General features: G+C 35.8%; 1 protein-coding gene across 4 annotated transcripts in view; it reads right to left on the reverse strand.

The window, feature by feature from the left end:
• Nucleotides 1–19,137, reverse strand: part of MARCHF1 (membrane associated ring-CH-type finger 1) — a 663,012-nt gene that overhangs the window by 614,863 nt on the left and 29,012 nt on the right. The window contains exon 1 of one of the 4 annotated variants that reach the window (XM_072621553.1): nucleotides 3,967–6,844. The exons of the other annotated variants lie outside the window; for them this stretch is intronic. The gene's annotated coding sequence lies outside the window, so the exon portion shown is untranslated. Of the gene's footprint in view, nucleotides 1–3,966; nucleotides 6,845–19,137 lie in introns of those variants that run through there. 4 annotated transcript variants of the gene reach the window in all.

Raw genomic sequence — 19,137 nt, forward strand, 5'->3', positions numbered from 1 at the left:
GAAGGAGAGAGATTGATCAAGGGAAAGCAGAGATAACCACAAATGTGCCTTTCTGTCTTAGGAGTTTTTTTAAAAAAAATTTAACTATTTGTGGTCCACCCCTTCAGGGAGACAGGAAGAGGAATAAGTCTGAGTAGAGATGTAGTGCCCCCACCATGCTGTAGCAGCTTTGGGAAACATTTTTTGTGAGTTTATTATTTAGTCAATTGCAGCATCTCTGCTATAGAGAAGTATACCCTCTAAAGTCTTTCAAGAAATCTCCAAAGTTTTAAAAATATTTATCTGAGATTTTTAAAACCTTATTAAAAATTACTGTCTTTATTTCTTATGTGTAACATTAAAATTCAGATAGAAATCATCGGCAGTTTGAGAATACATTCATTTATGTTTCTGAGATTTTCTTTTGTGATTTTATTTCAAAAATGCTTAGAAGTCTAATTTTCTGATATTTTTCCTCAGAAAGTGCCAAAAAAGTAGACCTACCCCACTCAAAACTATTCAAACCAATTCCTAATTACAAGTAAGGTACTTTATAATTAGTTTTGCAATCTGCAAACTCACATTAGAGATGCAGGGAAAAGTCACAGGATCAGAAGATTTAAAGCTAGAAGGGATAGGGTATGAGATCAATTTAGAGTGCTGGTAAAGAAAACAACCAGCCTTCTGAAACATCTTTAAAAATTTGCTAAAACTTGTATTTTAATATCATGTCAAGTAGAACTAACCTACCATTGTATGACTCCTAAATCAGTCATATCTGCATGTATTAAAGTTACATAATAATAAGTTCAAATTTGGAGGCAAATGGCAAATTTTCTTCTTCTGAAGGAAATAGAATTGGCTATCCCCTGAAAATCTATTATCATAGCTGCAAATCTGCTGAACATCTGTGGATTTCACAGCTTGGAAGGATAACAGTTTTGGTAGTCAAATGCATACATTTTAAAAGCTAAAGCCTCTTCTGTGGTCAGAGCCTGGCACTGAAGAGAGAGGCTAGTCATTTCTTGCTTCAAAAACAATAATCTCGAAAATCCAGACCTAGTAAATTTATCTCATCTGAGGTTAAAGTAGAGCTTGGAGCCTAAAAATAATACTGTTTACATTCTAGTGAGTTCTAAATGTTGAGAAAAAAATTACTTAAAATTTAAAGCAGTACTGGCCCCACCTCCTTACCATGTTTAGAAAATTAATGTAGAGACTATATTTACACACAGCACCTTTAACTGCATAACTAGGTAATTATCTAGATAATTCAGCCCTCAAATGCTTCTGCAAGATATATTCATAAGAAGGAAGCAAAGGTGGATTTTTAGCTTGAATTAGCTAAATAATTGCTGCAATCCTTTACCTCATTACTCATGTAAAGATATCCTTTGTTTACTCTGAGATCAAAAATCAGATTTAAATTTCAAACAAATCCTTTCTATGCGGTTGAGTTATTTCAATTGGTGCTTCTTTATTCTAAACTTTAGGGTTGGAATTGAATTCCAGGGAGGGAAAAGGACATTTAATTTTCTAGGGGCTTTTGCACGCAAACCAAAGTTGGTCCATTTTGCCTTCAAAAGTGAACATGTTTTAACAACATAAGAAAATTATTTCAGTAACTCATACATGCTTTATATGTGTGTCCTAGTTCTCACTGGGTATTGCTATGAACTCTAATTTTTAATGTTTCTATAAATATTCTTCATGAAAGAAGCTTTTAGCACCCTCTGTATTTTAACACTCCACTTTCTCAGGATGCATACCAGCCTAACACTTTTAGTAATGTTATAAACTTGCATTTATGAGACTCCTTTCATCAAGTATTTTGATGAAAAATACTTTAGCAACAGCTCTCTCCCTTGTCCCATTACTTCATCAGAAGTGAAAAAAATTGGGCAAAAATTTCCTTGTTCTGATAGTGGCATTACGTCTACCTCACTCTATTTGTTGGACAGGAGTGAATTTCTGTACCTATTCAGCCATCTAGGGCCATCAAACAAGCACAAAGCCATGAGTCACAACTGAGCATGTCCTAATGGTACTCTGATAAAACAAAAGGTTTTAAGAAGATGGTCAATGGCATCCCTCATACTGAATAATTCAGCTCCCTAGATTCTACCCATGGTGCTTGATCAACATAATGGAATATGCCCAGATTGCCTCCCTTGTATAGTCACATATTCAGTTCTATAAACATTTATTAGGCGTTTACTTCATAAAATGTACTATGTAAGGCACTCCCTGTAAAAAAATAAAAACAAAACCGTCTCTCTCCTCAGGGAGCTTGTGTTTCACTGAGGAAACACCACACAAACAAATGCAAGTAATTATTAAGGATAGGGACTGGGTCTGTGGTCCCTACATTGATGTAGGGAACTCCCAGGTGAGGAAATTCTCATCAATTCAAGATGATTACTTCTCAGCAACATATAGTTTCAAGATTTGACAAGAGTATTAAGAAACTTACCCAGGGTTAAATCGCTAGTAAATATCAAAGGCAGAAACTGAACCAAGATCTTCCTAGAACTGCAACACGCTATGCCTTTACAGGGAATAGCTATCCACTAGGCCATCCTATAATTATGAAGTATATTTAAGTAAAATTTAATTTTTAAGAGAAGCTTTACTATCTAGGCATGGCTGTGGGAGGAAGATCAAGACAATATATCTGACAGAAAATAGCACATGACCTCTACTATGAAGGAAACCAGGGCTTCTACAAGGCAGATGTGGAGAGAGTACTCAGAGGCTAAAGATGGGGCATTTCTGAGAAAACAGCTAGCCAGTTTGAATGGAACAAAGAGAAAGCAAATCAACAAGAAATAAGATTGGAAAAAATGCATGGAGGTCATATTACTATGTCATATTTTATCCAAGACTTAATAAGGAATCACTGAAGATTTTTTTGTTAAAAGGACAGGCATTATCATATCTTTACTTTAGTAATAATAATTGGCAGTTCTGTAGAGGGCTGAATGAAGAAGGCACAGGCTAGAAACTGGGAAACCAATTAGGAGGTTATTGCAAAAGTCCTGCTGAGAATGATGAGCATGTGAACTAAGGATGATGTCATGTGATTGAAGCCCTGTCCCAGAATTTTGGAGGGCAACAAGCTAAGTAAGTGATACAGATACAACAAAAGATAAGAGATACAACACCACAACAGGATGAATTATCGTCCAAAGCCTCATTGGGTCTGATTTGGTATAACAGGTATTCACAGATTACCACCCTCCTCTCCATGCCTTCTGCCCAGCTATGACAAATTGAATGGGCTATATTTCTGGTTAAGTTCCATTTGCTACCATCATGCAGATATAGTCATGATCTCAGCTCTCAAAGCACATATCACCTTGATGGAGAGAAAAACACTTCCATGCTGAAAATACACACATGCATATGCATTCACAGGAAAGACATGAGAGAAGAATGTGAATGTGTACATTTAAAATAGTCTCTTAAAGCTTTTTAAAAAGGAAAAGAATATTAAAAATCACAATAAAACATAATCTAAAGAAGACTGACAAATTAACTGGGATATTTCTTGTCATACATACAAGAGGAGGAGTTGCAGTTGTAGTAACAGTAATGGTGGTGGCAATAGCAGTAGTAGTAGTAGTAGTAGTATTATCAGAAGCAGAAATAGTCATGGTAATGATGGTGGCAGTGACAGTAGCAGCTAACTTTTATATGGTGCTTTACATTTTGTAAAATGCTTTCTATACTTTGCCTCTTTTGATCCTCACAATAATCTTGTGAAATATGTATTATTATTATCCATATTTTATAGAGGAAGCCGATGAGTCAAAGACAGATTCAGTGGCTTGCTTGGAATCATACAGCTAGTAAGTGTCTGAGGCAGGATTCAAACGATGCTCTTTGCTACTCTATCCATGATACAAATCTCAGTCAGAAAAGACTTCAGAGGTGGATTATCTCTTGTAGCAACTGTGTGAAACATGACTCTAGCCTACGATTTACCTGACAAACTCTCTGGTCCCTGCTTGAGCTTCTCCAGTGACAGTGAAATCAATACCTTGCGAAGAGATTAAAAGGAGATAAATATAAATATCAGTAAACCACTGAAATAGACCACTAAGGGAGACTTTGATATCAGAATGGAGAACGAAGGTCCTTAAGAAACAAACAAAAAAAGAACAGTAAAATCAAAGAAATATCAAAGAAAGTGTAATACCAATAGAATATAAATTGATGGATTAGAAGAAAATAATATTTTAAAAGTTTTAATGTTACTATAAGAACTTAAGAGAATTAGAGCAATGCAAATATGCCATATGGAACATTTTCTATGACAAGCTGCTAGTGAAAGACAGTAGTTCTTTTTTATGAAATATTTTTTCTATTACATTAACAAAAAAAATCACTAGACAATTTTGAAAATTTTGAAATGATATATTTAAATTATTTCAGGAACTGAGAAACTTGATGGCAGCTAGATGGTACAGTATATAGAAGTCTGTGTCTGAAGTCAGGAAGACCTGAGTTCTCATTCTATCTAAGACTAGGGGTGTGAACCTGAGAAAGTCACATAACTGTTTTTTGCCTCAGTTTCCTCATCTATAAAACGAGGATAATATCAGCATCTATATCCTATGATTGTTCTGAGGATCAAATGAGATTATTGTTGTAAAGTGCTTAGCACAGTGAGTGCCTGGTACATAGTAAATGCTATATAATTGTTAGCTATTGTTTTTTTCAAATTAAACCATTTTGTTTTCAGTGTTCTACAATCAATTCCATGTATCTTAGATTTTTTGCCCTCCTTCCCCCTCTTTTCCCCCTTCCTCTTTACTTCCTTCCTGAGACAGCATGCAATTTTATATAGGTTCCACACATACCTTTCTATTAAATACATTTTCACCTTAGTCATGTTGCATAAAAGAATTAAAATGAATGGAAGAAACCATAAAACCAAATAAAACATAACACAAGAAAAATGGTCTGCTTCATTCTGCAATCCAATTCTATAGTTCTTTCTCTGGATGTGGAAGGCATTTTGCTTTAAGAGAACACTGCGAATTTTTTAAGTTCTTGCACTGCAACAAAGTACTAAGTCTACCAAAAAATTCCTCACACAATGTGGTTGTTGCTGTGTACAAAGTTCTCTTGGTTCTTCTCTTTTCATTCAGCATCAGTTCATAGAGTTCCTTCCAGACCTCTCTGAAGTCTTCCTTTCCATCATTTCTTTTTTTAATATTATTTTTTATTTATTTTCAGTGTTCTTCAATCACTGCCATATAACTTAGATTTTTTCCCCTCCCTCCCCAAGACAGTATACAATTTTATATAGGTTCTACACATACATTCCTATTAAATACATTTTCACCATAGTTGTGCTGTATAGAAGCATTAAAATGAATGAGAGAAATCACATAACAAACCAAAATGTAATACAAAAGAAAATGATCTGCTACATTCTGCAATCAAATTCCATACTTCTTTCTCTGGATGAGGAAGGCATTTTGCCTTAAAAGACAATTGGGAGTTTTTTTAAGTCCTTGCATTGCACTGAAGTTCCAAGTCTACCAGAAAAAACTCTTGCACACTATGGTCGTTGCTGTGCACAAAGTACTCCTGGTTCTGGTCCTTTCACTCAGCATCAGATCATATAAGTCTTTCCAGGCCTCTGTGAAGGCTTCCTGTTCATCATTCCTTATAGTGCAATAGTATTCCATTACATTCATATACCACAATTTATTCAGCCATTCCCCAATCGATGGACATCTCCTTGATTTCCAGTTTTTGGCCACCACAAAGAGTGCTGCTATAAATATTTTTGTACATGTGGAACCCTTCCCCATTTTTATGCTCTCTTGGGGATACAGTCCTAGAAGTGATATTGCTGAGTCAAAGGGTATGCATATTTTTGTAGTCTTTTGGGAATAGTTCCAAATTGCTCTCCAGAATGGTTGGATCAGCTCACAGCTCCACCAACAATGAATTAGTGTTCCAATTCTCCCACATCTTCTCCAACATTTATCATCTTCCTGTTTTGTCATATTAGCCAATCTGACAGGTATGATGTGGTACCTCAGAGCTGTTTTGATTTGCATCTCTCTAATCAATAGTGATTTGGAGCATTTTTCATATTATGATTGGTAGCTTTAATTTCTTCCTCTGAAAACTGTCTGTTCATATCTTTTGACCATTTCTCAATTGGGGCTTGTATTCCTGTACATTTGACTCAGTTCTCTATATATTTTAGAAATGAGGCCTTTATCATAGATGGTAGTTGCAAAAATACTTTCCCAGTTGTCTGCTTCCCTTCTAATCTTGGGTGCACTGAATTGTTTGTGCAAAAACTTTTCAATTTAATGTAATCAACGTTATCCATTTTGTACTTCATAATGTTTTCTGTCTCTTCTTTAGTCAAAAATTTCTCCATTCTCCATAAATCTGACAAATACACTATTCCTTGCTCCCCTAATTTGTTTATAGTATCAATCTTTATACCTAGATCATGTACCCATTTGGACTTTATTCGTGTGTGTGGTGTCAGAAACTGGTCTATGCCCAGTTTATGTCACACTGTTATCCAGTTTTACCAGAAATTTTTGTCAAAGAGTGAGTTCTTATCCCAGAAGAAGGACCCAAAAGGGGTCCTTGGGTTTATCAAACAGGAGATTGCTATATGCATTGACCACTGTGTCTTGAGAACCTAACCTATTCTACTTGTCTACCTCTCTGTTTTTTTTTTTTTTATGACAGTTATTTTTATTCTGAGTATCCTGGTCTTATTTTTTTTTTTGAAGTGACTGAGCACAACAGTAGCTCAGAAAGGCTTTATTTTTTTTTTATTTTGTAATGTTTAACAATCACTGCCATACAATTGTGATTTTATCCCTCCCACCTACCCCTCACTCCCCCCCTCCCTCCCCACGACTGCATACAATTCTGTATAGATTCTACATATACTTTCCTATTGAGTATATTTTCACTATAGTCATGCTATGTAGTCAGACTAAGATAAATGAAAGAAATCGTATAACAAATCAGAACATGATACACAAACACATACACATACACAAACATGATCTGCTACAATATGTGAGTGACTTCCATATTTCTCTCTCTGAGTGTGGCAGGCATTTTGCCTTGAGATCCTCCATTGGGATTTTTTTTTTTTTTTTGGTAAGAAGTTCTTGTGTTATTACAAAAATCTAAGTCTACCAGAAAAAACTCTCACACACTGTGGTTGTTGCTGTGCATAAAGTTCTCCTGGTTCTGCTCCTTTCACTCAGCATCAGGTCATATAAGTCCTTCCAGGCCTCTCTGAAGTCTTCTTGTTCATCATTTCTTATGGCACAATAGTACTCCATTACATTCATATACCATAATTTATTCAGCCATTCCCCAATTGATGGACATCCCCTTGACTTCCAGTTTTTGGCAACTACATAGAGTGCTGCTATAAATATTTTTGTACATGTGGGACCCTTTCCCATTTTTATGATCTCTTGGGGATATAGTCCTAGTAGCGATATTGCTGGGTCAAAGGGTATGCACATTTTTGTAGCCCTTTGGGCATAGTTCCAAATTTCTCTCCAGAATGGTTGGATGCGCTCGCAGCTCCACCAACAATGAATTAGTGTTCCAACTTTCCCACATCCTCTCCAGCATTTATCATTTTCTTGTTCTGTCATGTTTGCCAATCTTATAGGTGTGATGTGGTACCTCAGAGTTGTTTTGATTTGCATCTCTCTAACCAATAGTGATTTAGAGCATTTTTTCATATGATTATAGATAGCCTTAACCTCTTCCTCTGAAAATTGCCTGTTCATATCCTTTGACCATTTATCAATTGGGGAATGACTTACCCCTCTGTTTCTTAGCCAGTACCAAGTGGTTTTGTTAATTGCTGTTTTATAATATAATTTGAGATCTGTCAGGGCTAGGTCACCTTCCCTAGAATTTCTTTTCTTTAGTTCTCTTGATATTCTGGATCTTTTGTTTTTTCAGATGAATATTGATGTTATTTTTTTCTAGCTCTAGAAAATAATTATCTGATAGTTTGATTGGTATGGCACTGAGTAAATAAACTAATTTAGCTAAAATTATCATTTTTATTATATTGGCTTGGCCTACCCACATGCAACTGATGTTTTTCCACTTACTTAGATCTGACTTTATTTGTGCAAAAAGTGTTTTGTAATTGTGTTCATATAGTCCCTGGGTTTGTTTTGGCAGGTAGACTGTCAGATATTTTGTAGTGTCTACCTTAGCTTTAAATGGGATTTCTCTTTCTATCTCTTGTTGTTAGGCTTTGTTAGTAATATATAGAAACATAGATGATTTATGTGGGTTTATTTTCTAACATGCAACTTTGCCAAAGTTGTTTATTAATTCAAGTAGTTTTTTATTTGATTCTCTGGGATTCCCTCTATACATCATATCATATGCAAAGAGTGATAACTTAATTTCTTTTTTGCCTATTCTAAATCCTTCAATTTCTTTTTCTTCTCATTGCTACAGCTAACATTTCTAGTACCATATTGAGTAATAGTGGTAACAATGGACATTCTTGTTTCACCCCTGACCTTACTGGAAATGCATCAAGCTTGTCCCATTGCATATAATGCTTGCTGAAGGTTTTAGTTAGATACTGCTAATTATTTTATGGAAAGTTGCATTTATTCCTAGGCTTTCCAGTGTTTTCAATAGGCATTGGTGTTGTATTTTGTCAAAAGCCATTTCTGCATCTATTGAGATAATCATGTGGTTTCTGTTAGCTTTGCTGCTGATATGATCAATCATACTAATAGTTTTCCTAATATTGAACCAGTCTTGCATTCCTGGTATAATTCCTGATCATAATGTATTATTCTTGTGATAATCTGCTGTATTCTTTTTGCTAATATCTTATTTAAAATTTTTACATCTATATTCATTAGAGAAATTGGTCTATAATTTTTTTTCTCTGTTTTGACTCTTCCTCAGAACTATATTTGTATCAAGGTTAGCTATTATTAAGAAAAAAAGTGTTATTTTATAGCCCATAAGGTTAACCACAATATAGTTCATTACTGTCACATCATTAAACTTAAAATTGTTTTTGTTTGCTCACTGTAGAAAGGAATTGACACTAGATTGGATGGGAGTAGGGAAGTGGAGGATAGCAAAAAGACATTTTGTTATGAGGGAGAATGAATGTACAAATATTTCAACTTGTTGAACTGTTCAATTTTAGCCTCAACATTGAAAAATACAAGGCACTAGGAAGCACATAACTTTTTTTCCCCACTTAATATTATTTTATTCTTTTCAATTTCATGTAAAGAAAATGTTCAACATTTACTTTTATAAGATTTTGAGTTCCAAATTGTTCTCCCTTCTCCCTCCCAAGAGAGCAAGCAATCTGATATGTTATACATGTACAATCATATTAATCATCTTTACACATTAGTTATGTTAACACACAGCTTTTGCCATGTTTTCTATTAAGTATCAGTTGTTAACTGGTGACTACCAACTGACAAAAGAACTATCTATAGTAACAAACTCCTGGGATTGGACAGACCAACTGCTTGAGCAATGCATGGAGAGGAGGAAACTCACCCTCAGCTGGTCTCAGACTGTTCCACTGTGAATGATGTTTTGAAGCCAGCTGGCCACAGTAAGGGGGAAGAAAATGGCTATACTTTGATGATAAAGAAACTGTGAGGTGGGTTTTTTAAAAGAAAAGGAAGAAGATAGGGAAGATATGCTAAATTATATGACCATCTCCCTTGGAGGGAGAGGGCATCATAGATGTAGAATGTTGCATATACTATTGGATGTTGGTCAATTTTCTTATTTTTTTTTCTTGGAAGGGTTCAATCAAAAATTGATTGAAGCATGTTTTGTTTTTAAAAGTACCAATAAATCCAAGTAAAGAAAAAGAAAAAATATTGCTTTGGACACAAAGAATCTTATGAGGGGACAACAGACAAGCTGAAGTATGAATCAAAAAGACTGAACAAAAGAGAAAAGTACATGGGGAAATATAAGATAAAGGGAAATAATTTACACATGTTTATCCTCTTTATAAGGAACTAAGTATATTGGGTATTGGTGAAAGTTTTTTTTTTAGATACTGCAGGAAAAAATCTCAGAATTACAACTGCAGGTGACCCCAAAAGACTTTTACTTTTATAAATATAGTGAATTCTCCATGTAGCAACTTTCTTCACCAATGCAGCTCAAAAACTCAATTTGTAAGCTATAATTTTAGAGTCACTGAGCCAGGATGGGTCATAAGCTAGAACTGAAATCAAGTTGGTCTCCTCACTATGGTGTGTGGCTGCACGTATTTTCCAATAACAAACTGCGTATGAGAAGCATCATGAAAGATATTTTCAAGGACCCATATTATTATAATAGGTGGTGAACCAGTCAGTATTAAGAGTGAGGAGTACCAAATAAACAGTCTAGAATGCTGCACTGGTAACCACAAAATGTTAAAAGAGCTGGAGAAAGGTTGCAAATATTTTGGGTGGATTTTTTTTAGAAAGATACATGCAAGAATGATTCTGAAGGAGAAGACGTTAGTGGATCCACATCTTCATCCATGGAGTTCACACTAATGAGGACATGGATACATATACTCCACTTATAGGACAATGGATTCATGGAACTATCAACTTGTGTATGTAAATATGCAAAAGATCTATGAAGTCCTTGGTATAAATAACTGCCATTTTGGGAGGAGATGAGTCCTAGGGAGTCAGCCTGAGGTGCTAAATGATTAAGTGACTTCATTTATACTATAAATGTTGGACACAGGATTTGAATCTAGGGCTTATTGACTCTAAGCCCAGTACTCTATCTGTTATGTTAAAGTGACTAATCCATCAAAGTATGAAGGAAATTACTGAAGTGTTAATCATTCTCCTGTCAGAAAGCAGGATACTAGATCAGGTAAAATTCCTCTAAGCACTAACCTATGTTCAGCAGTAGTATCTTAAATTCAACTACTTTTTTTTCAGCCTAACCCTAAACACGTCAGATTATATAACATAGCCAATCCATTCACTTCCACCATTTTTTTTTGCTATCACTGCCAATCATCTCAATCAGATGAATAAATGAAACTGTTTTGATTAAGTGCTTATTATGTGCTAAGCAAAGAGCTCAGTGCATTGGGATGTGAATGAGGGACTAGTAGAGGGGAAGAGAAGGGCTCCTGGGATGTCTGAACCTTTTGGGCCCTCTAACTCTCAGGTGGGATAAATTTTATGGTTATTACATCAATCACTGAAATGAGAGACAAATAAGCAAAGGCATTGTATCTCTCTGCTCCCCCACCCACATCCTTATAACCTGCTTATAAGTATAAGAATGCCAGCGGAAACATTATCTATATATTAAGATGATGGGCCTTCTATTGCAGGAAAAGGAAACTTTCTATTTAATTGTGTGAAAAAGTTAAGTAGCATAAAAAGGAGTAATCAGGAAGAAGAAGCCAATGTTTGAGATTAATTTGCTTTGTGGAAATAGTGTAGTGACTACATTCTAAGAGGTTTAGTTCGTCTTTACCAGTGGAATTAAGAAAATCCAATTTGAAGTTTTGATTTTCCTCTTCAACAATTGAAATAAAACACTGAGAGCAGGCTCTGGGCTTATGGAATTTATTTTGATAACCTAAGACAAACAGTTTTATTTTCTAACTGTACAAGGACACACATCCAGCAGTCCTAGCCACAAGACAGGCTCCTAGGTGTAGGCCAGCATAGATATTAGAAAGTAGATGCCAATCAGGAGACCTTCCAAGCAAATAAATTCCTTCAATAATTTGGCCTTGGATTTGCAATGTTTCCTTTTCTACTTTTGGAACCCTCTGGTTGTTTATTGGACAAAAGACTTTAGATGCCTCCTGGATGCTACTATTATCTTTCTGATCTTGTTACTTCCTAAGATCCCTAGACTCTCCTGTTGGTGCCTCTAGGCTTATCATACTCCATTTAAATTTTTTTTATACTTAAGAAAAAACTGTTTTCTCTCCCTACCCTCAAGTTTTGTGTTGGTAAAATGTTTACCAACTGTCTCTCAAAAAATGTATAAACATTTAAGTTTAACCTGCATTATTTTTTTCTCTATCTCTTTAAGTCTCAAATTCAACAAAATAACAAATCTAATTTTGTTATGTTTAGCATGTGTCACTTCCTGAGGTATAAATGAAAATTTTACATTGAAACTTTAATCTTTGGCTCAGAGCCAGCTCCAGTGTACCCCTGATCTGATTCCATCTCCCACCTCCAAAGAGGAAACTTTTGTAACAAATATTCATAGTCCAGCAAAACAAATTTCTACACTGAACATGTCCAAAAAGAAAATGTCTCACTTTGTATCTTGGGTTAGTACCTCTGGACTAATCCTACTGACAAATTCTATAAAAAGAAATTTACAAAGACCTCATTGTTAGAAACAATTTTTCCTTAATATTCAATGCAATATTCAAAATATTGGCTGAACTAAGTAACTGATTTTTTAAGAAAGAAAAGGAAAGCCAACAGTAAGGAAGGTCTGAAGGTGCTTGACAGAACTCTGTCGTCCTCAAAAAGTATAGTTCTGTCCTGAACTACTCCCCACCCTCCATCAAAATCCATTTGTATTGTGTGCTGGGGTTATAGTGCTCCCACTATAAGAGATTTATATTTATATTTATATGTATATTCAATTTCTATCATCTTTTACAGGGTACAAGAAGCATCAGGTATAGAAAAGATATGGCTTTGAAGCTGAATTCAAATTTTGCTTCTCACAGCGCTGTCTGTGTGACCCTGGGTAAGCTGTTAAACCTCTATGCACCCCCAGGCAACTCCCCAAGACTCTGATTCACAGACAAAGTTTCGACTTATTATGAGAAAATACCTTACCAGAACTCCCAAACGAAGGAAATCACAGGTCCAGTTCCTGTCCCCTACAGATTACAAAACATTCTCCCAGCTAACATCCCCTCAAAGATCCCCTTAATCTTTCTCCCTCCCAAACCCAGCTTAAGGATCTCTTTGAGAGCTTATCCCCAGGAACTTTAATATAAGTATCTCTCACCTTTTCCCCTAGTGATCAAAATAAAAATAACTCCTTTTCAGAAAATAAAACAAAACAAAAATTCTGGTCAGAAGCATCAGCTCTTTTGGAAGAATAGTTAATTTGATATAACCCACATTTTGCTTCATGGTTAGTGATTACCTGTCAGTCAGAGAATAAACCTTGTTACCAAAAAGATTCACAAATAGATGATAGACAGATAGTAAGGTAGAAAGAAGAGAGAGACATAATAGATAGTAAAATAGATAGAATTGAATTTATTCTAGAATCCTAAATTAACATTGAATTTGAGTCTAAAAGGGAAAATTAGCCAGTATATAGTAAGATGAATATGGATTTTTAAATTTAATCTATACTTTTAAATGCCATGGACTCTGAAATTATTTAATATCATTGAATTTACCGACATTTTGAAGCTGTTATTTTACACTCCCATCTAATAATAAAGGAACCAAGAAGCAAGAACTACTCATCAGAAATTAAATATAAATTTGAAATAATGCAATATTTTCTTTAATATTTCCAATGAAGCATCTCTTTTTGAAATTACAAGTTGTCAATAATAATAATAACACATAATAGTAACAACAGCAATAATAAAAAATGAGAATTCAAAGGTAGCTGTAGAGATAGTCTAGTACAGGTGACCCATTTTACAGATAAGGAGCCTGAGGTCCTAGAAAGTTAAGTGACTTGCTCAAGGATCCAGAGCAATCAAACCCAAAACTAATATTTAGGTCTTCAGACTTGCAATCCCATGTTGGGTAGATGTGTCTTACTGTGTCAGATGAATAATAGCTTGCATGGCTTTGCATTGATCTCTATGCACAGGGCAATAAAAATTACCCCTACTTGGAGCATGTCTCCCTCTTATATCATTGACTCTGTAAGAAAAAAATGAATAGTCATTCAAAATTCCCATTCTTTCTCAAATCCTTAAGATCAGGTATTGCACAGGACATTTAGAAATCATCTAAAATCCAGTGTCTTCATGCATCATACATGAGAAAACTTAGTCCCAATGAGAAGTGATTTTTCTGGATTAAACATTTGAAAATTGCCAGGAGCAAAATCTGAAATAGAGCCTGACAACAATTTGAAGGGATTCATTTTTTTCCCCTGAAGCAGTTAATTCTTGATTCAGGAGTATATTATCAATATCTGGCCATAGGAGCTAGACGGCTCTGGAGGAGAAAGTGAGGCTGGTGACTTTGCACAGCCTTCCCTCACTCAAATCAAAGTCAGCTGCAAGTCATGTTATCATCTCTCAGCTCTCCTGGTCCTCTTCTGGAACAAAGAATAAGCCACAACCTGTGAGTAGTCTGAGCTGCCTGTATGGGGACCCAGCCAGCCAGTTCCAATTGGGTAACTCAGCTTGTCTTCTTCCCCTCTCTTCCCCTTTCCTCCCCTTCTTTCTTCTCTACTACTCTCTCCTTCTCTCTTCTCCTTTCCTCTCTTCTTACCTGAGGGTGTTCTGCCCAAAGGAAGGTAAATTTTGATGACTAAAAGCTACCTAGTTAACTTGGGGTTTATTGGCTAGAATTCTTTCTCAAAGACCAAGCCTTAAACTCAATTCATTCTGGTTCTCATGGATTGGAGAAAAATAGATCCCTGCCCAAGCACCACTTAATGGTTATTTTGGGGGCCCTCCTGGCTCAGAATGAAGGTAAATAATAATTGTTTCTCTTTTGGCCAGCAACCCCAAGGGGTCTTCCCCTGTCAGTTTGTTTATTTTTTCCTTTTCTTTTTTTTTGTGTAAAGGGCCCATCCCTTGAGTCACTGCTTTAAGAGGCCTGTTCATTGAATGCGTATTGCCTCTCTCAAAATGAGAACCTGAAAAGACCTTAGCTTAAAAGGGCCAGGGTCTCCCACTGCATCCTTGGGCATCTTCAGTCATCCTGAATATCTGGTCATTGGACACAGAAGGCTCTGGAGGAGAAAGTAAGGCTGGTGCCCTTTCACAGTCCTCCCTCACTCAGATCAAAGTCAACCTACTGGATAAGAGTGCCATTTAGGAAATGGTGTACAATACATGGCAGCTAAGTGGCACTGTGTCTAGGGTACTGGGCCTGGAGTCAGGAAGACCTAAGTTCAAATCTGGACTCATATTAGCTGTATCACCCTGGAAAAGTCACTACATTCTGTTTGACTCAGTTTTCTCATCTGGAAAATGAACTGGAGGACAAAATGGCAAACTACTCTAAAATCTCTGCCAAGAAAATCCAAACGGGGTCACAATGAGTTGGACATGACTGAAACAACTGAACATAAAAGACATAAAATAATAGAGTTTAGAAGTGGAAAGGAATTGAGAGCTTACCAACTGCAGTTTAAACCCCTCCCACCAATTTCCAGATGAGAAGAATAAGGTTTCAAGAAGTGACATGGCTTTTCTAAGGCAAGGTAGGAGAAAAGGAGACTGATAAGTCAAGTAATTGGGAGAAAGAATCAACAGGTACAAATCTAAGCGTGGCTCATGTATTTTTGTAATTAAAAGAGTTGGAGAAAGGCCTCCAGAAACTGATCCTCTATGAAGATACAGGGAAAGGCACAGATAAGGAATGCACAAGATGGAATTTCTAAGTCAAGTTACCAACAAGAAACACTAGACATTTTCTAGACACTCCTGACCACTCAGATCTCTCTAAAATAAAAATTATACACAAGAGGTAAATTAATGGCAGCTGTTTTCATAGCTAAGAAAGTCAAGAACCCTAACAAGGTAACAATCTGGTGTATTAACAGTCAGAGAAGATTAATCCCTAATTCTTCTCCACACTCTGGATGTTCTGCATATGTACTAGTGCTGTGAAATCTGATCAACAATTCCACTACCCCTGCCCTCATCCCTCCATTCCAGGGCAATAGCCAAAAAATTGGAGGTAAGGTACAGCTTTACAGACTGTATGTAGGGTATAACACATAGTCTATATATATTGTATTATTCCATATATTCATATATATTATGTTATGTTATATTCGATTATTCATTCAGGTTACTGATAAAAGTGATAAAACAGGATCAAGAAAAGAGCCCTGTGGTTTAACACTAGAGACCTCTCTCTCTACAGCAGTAATGCTTCATTCATCAATGTTTCCTGTCAAGTCATTCCACTGGTGAAAAATTCCTCTAAATTCACTACCATCCAAGACACATTGCTTCTTTCTCCTTGTTCACAGATGTCACTGAAATAATATTGTTAAATGTCTTGCTGAAATTCAGTTCGATTCAATAAATAATTATTAAGCACCTACACACCTAGGCACTATACTAAGCAATGGGGATACAAGAAGAGGCAAAAGACAGAACCTACCCTCAAGGAATTTATAATCTAATGTATGCTGTGATTTTAGCATCCATGAGTTACCTCTCAGTTCTAAGACATTTTGGTGCTTAAAAATCATCACAGTTCCCTATTGCCTCTAGACAAAAGACAACAAACTCCTTAGTCTGAAATATATTCCCTCCAAGAAATAGCTTTAATCTACCTCCCAACCTTATTTTGCATTATTTCCCTTCAAGAGTAGCTAGGCAGCAAAGTAGATAGAGCACTGGGCTTAGAATCAGGAAGACTCATCCTTTCCCTCTACAATCCTCTGCTCTACCACCTGAGCTATCAAAGGTGGAATAAAAACCTTTGTACCAGGAGTGGGAAAATCAAGGGGATGCCCATCAATTGGGGAATGGCTGAACAACTTGTGGTATATGAATGTAATGGAATACTATTGTGCTATGACAAACGATGAACAGGAAGACTTCAGAGAGACCTGGAAAGACTTACATGGTCTGATACTGAGCAAAGGAGCAGAACCAGGAGAACTCTGTACACAGCAACAACCAGAGTGTGTGAGAAATTTTTCTGGTAGACTTAGTCCTTAACAGCAATGAAAGGACCTAAAAAATTTCCAATGGAGTCTTGAGGCAAAATGCCTTCCACATCCAGAGAAAGAACTATAGAATTGGATCTCAGAATGAAGCAGACCACTTTTCTTGTGTTATGTTTTGTTTTGTTTTATGGTTTCTCCCATTCATTTTAACTCTTCTATGCAACATGACTAAAGTGGAAATGTATTTAATAAGAATGCATGTGTAGAACCTATATAAGATTGCACACTGTCTCAGGGAGGGAGGAAAGAGGGAGGGGAAAGGAAATCTAAGATATATAGAAGTGATTGTAGAAAACTGAAAACAAATAAAATAATTTTAAAAAAGACATCTTCATATTTCAAATCTAGCCTCAGACACTAACTAGCTGTATGGCCCTGAGCAAGTTATTTAACCCTGTTTGCCTCAGTTCCTCTTCTGTAAAATGAGCCGCATAAGGAAAATAGCAAGCCACTCCAGGATCTTTGCCAAGAAAACTCCAGATGGGGTCATGAAGAGGTAGATAGGTCTGAACAACAGTACTTTTTGGCCAAATTAGCATATTAGCTCTCTCTTTAACTTAATTTTCTATTTTCCACCTCCATTACTTTGCCTAGGCTACCTTTCAAGTCTAGAATGTAACCCTTTCTCTTCTCCATTTCTCAGAATCTTTATGCTCCTTAGATGCCACCCTCCCTGAAGTTTACCCCATTTTCCTAATTGCTAGTGTTCTTCACCTTCAATTTTTCTTGCTTTCATTTCTCTGTAAACAGGTTTCGTGCTCCTCCCTCAGGTAGAATATAAACTTTTTAAAGGCAAAAACTGATTTTTGATGTTTTTGTATCCTTAATATCTTCCATAGAGGTTAAGTGACTTGCTTGGGTCATATGACCAGTAAGTGCCTAGAGCAAAATTTGAAAACAGTGCTCTACCCACTATTCTATGTTATTCCTTGAGTTGTTTGGATTATTCTTGTCTATCTATTAATTTTGCACACAACACACACACACACACACACACACACACACACACACACATACACACACACACCATCTGACCCATGTGATCTTCTCTTGTTCCTTTTCTTTTCCCAGGGCTAGCTAAAAATTGATGTACATACCTTTCATTCCCTATTTGTGCTAGATTTTTATGATGAAAAGATAATTATTTCAGCTGATGATTTTACTTGACCTTTATATCGAATATTTAATATACAACTAAGTATATCCATGGACTGTGTCTATAAAAGGTTAAAATAACTGAGGAATTTAATTGATGAAGATAACTCACCTGAAAGCCATGTGTAGCCACAGTTATGGAGTTCCTTCTAAGATGTCATTGTCAGCATAAAATATGACATAAAGTAATGAAACAATTGTCTCATATGTCTTATGGGAACAGTCTCAATTTGAGCCATCACTTCGATTAGTGGGCCCTACCACCAGTATCTCTCATTCTTCGTAGAGACCATCTCAGATTTAATATAGTAATAACAGATTATTATGTGATATTAAAATATTATTAATTGATATAATAAATTGACTATAGACATTATGTGATATAGCCACTCACACATGTACTATACCCTTGTCCCCATGATTTCCTTAAACATATAGGAAAGTTGTTAGAAGGTCTAAATCATGGAAAATGATACTCCTTTAATGATAACTACCCTGCAAATGCTTGAACAGGGTATTATTGCCCATTTCTCTTTTACTTTTTAATAAAAATGGAAACAATACTACCACTTCAAAGCAAGTTATATATCTTAAGAATAAGAACTTTAAAGCAATGAAGTTACATTGCACGGAATAATAGATATTTTCTAATTACCAAGTTTGGAGAACTCAGTGATTTTGTTAGAAATGAAATGATAAAATTTGAGAAATAACTGAGTAGAAATCCATGTGAACAATACATCTCACAAAGCTTCAAGTTGACAAAACAGTCTCTTGACTATTTTGACAACATACTATTTTAACTCCTATTTTCTTTAACTGGTAAGTATATTCCCTGTGGGTCCCTAGAAATAGCACCTGGGATTCCATCAGAATTTTCTAATAATTCTTTTCATTCAGGAATGTGACTTCTATTGACAGCCCCATCTGATGGCAACCATTATTATCTGCTACCCTAAAGGTAAATGCAACTTTTCCTTGGCCACCTGTGCAAAGAAGGCTTTGTTAGAAAACAGTATGGTAAATTAACCAACTAATTAGTGTTAAAATAAATAGACT

The sequence above is a fragment of the Notamacropus eugenii genome, chromosome 6, assembly GCF_028372415.1.
Source record: "Notamacropus eugenii isolate mMacEug1 chromosome 6, mMacEug1.pri_v2, whole genome shotgun sequence".
In the NCBI taxonomy this organism is placed as follows: Eukaryota; Metazoa; Chordata; class Mammalia; order Diprotodontia; family Macropodidae; genus Notamacropus; species Notamacropus eugenii.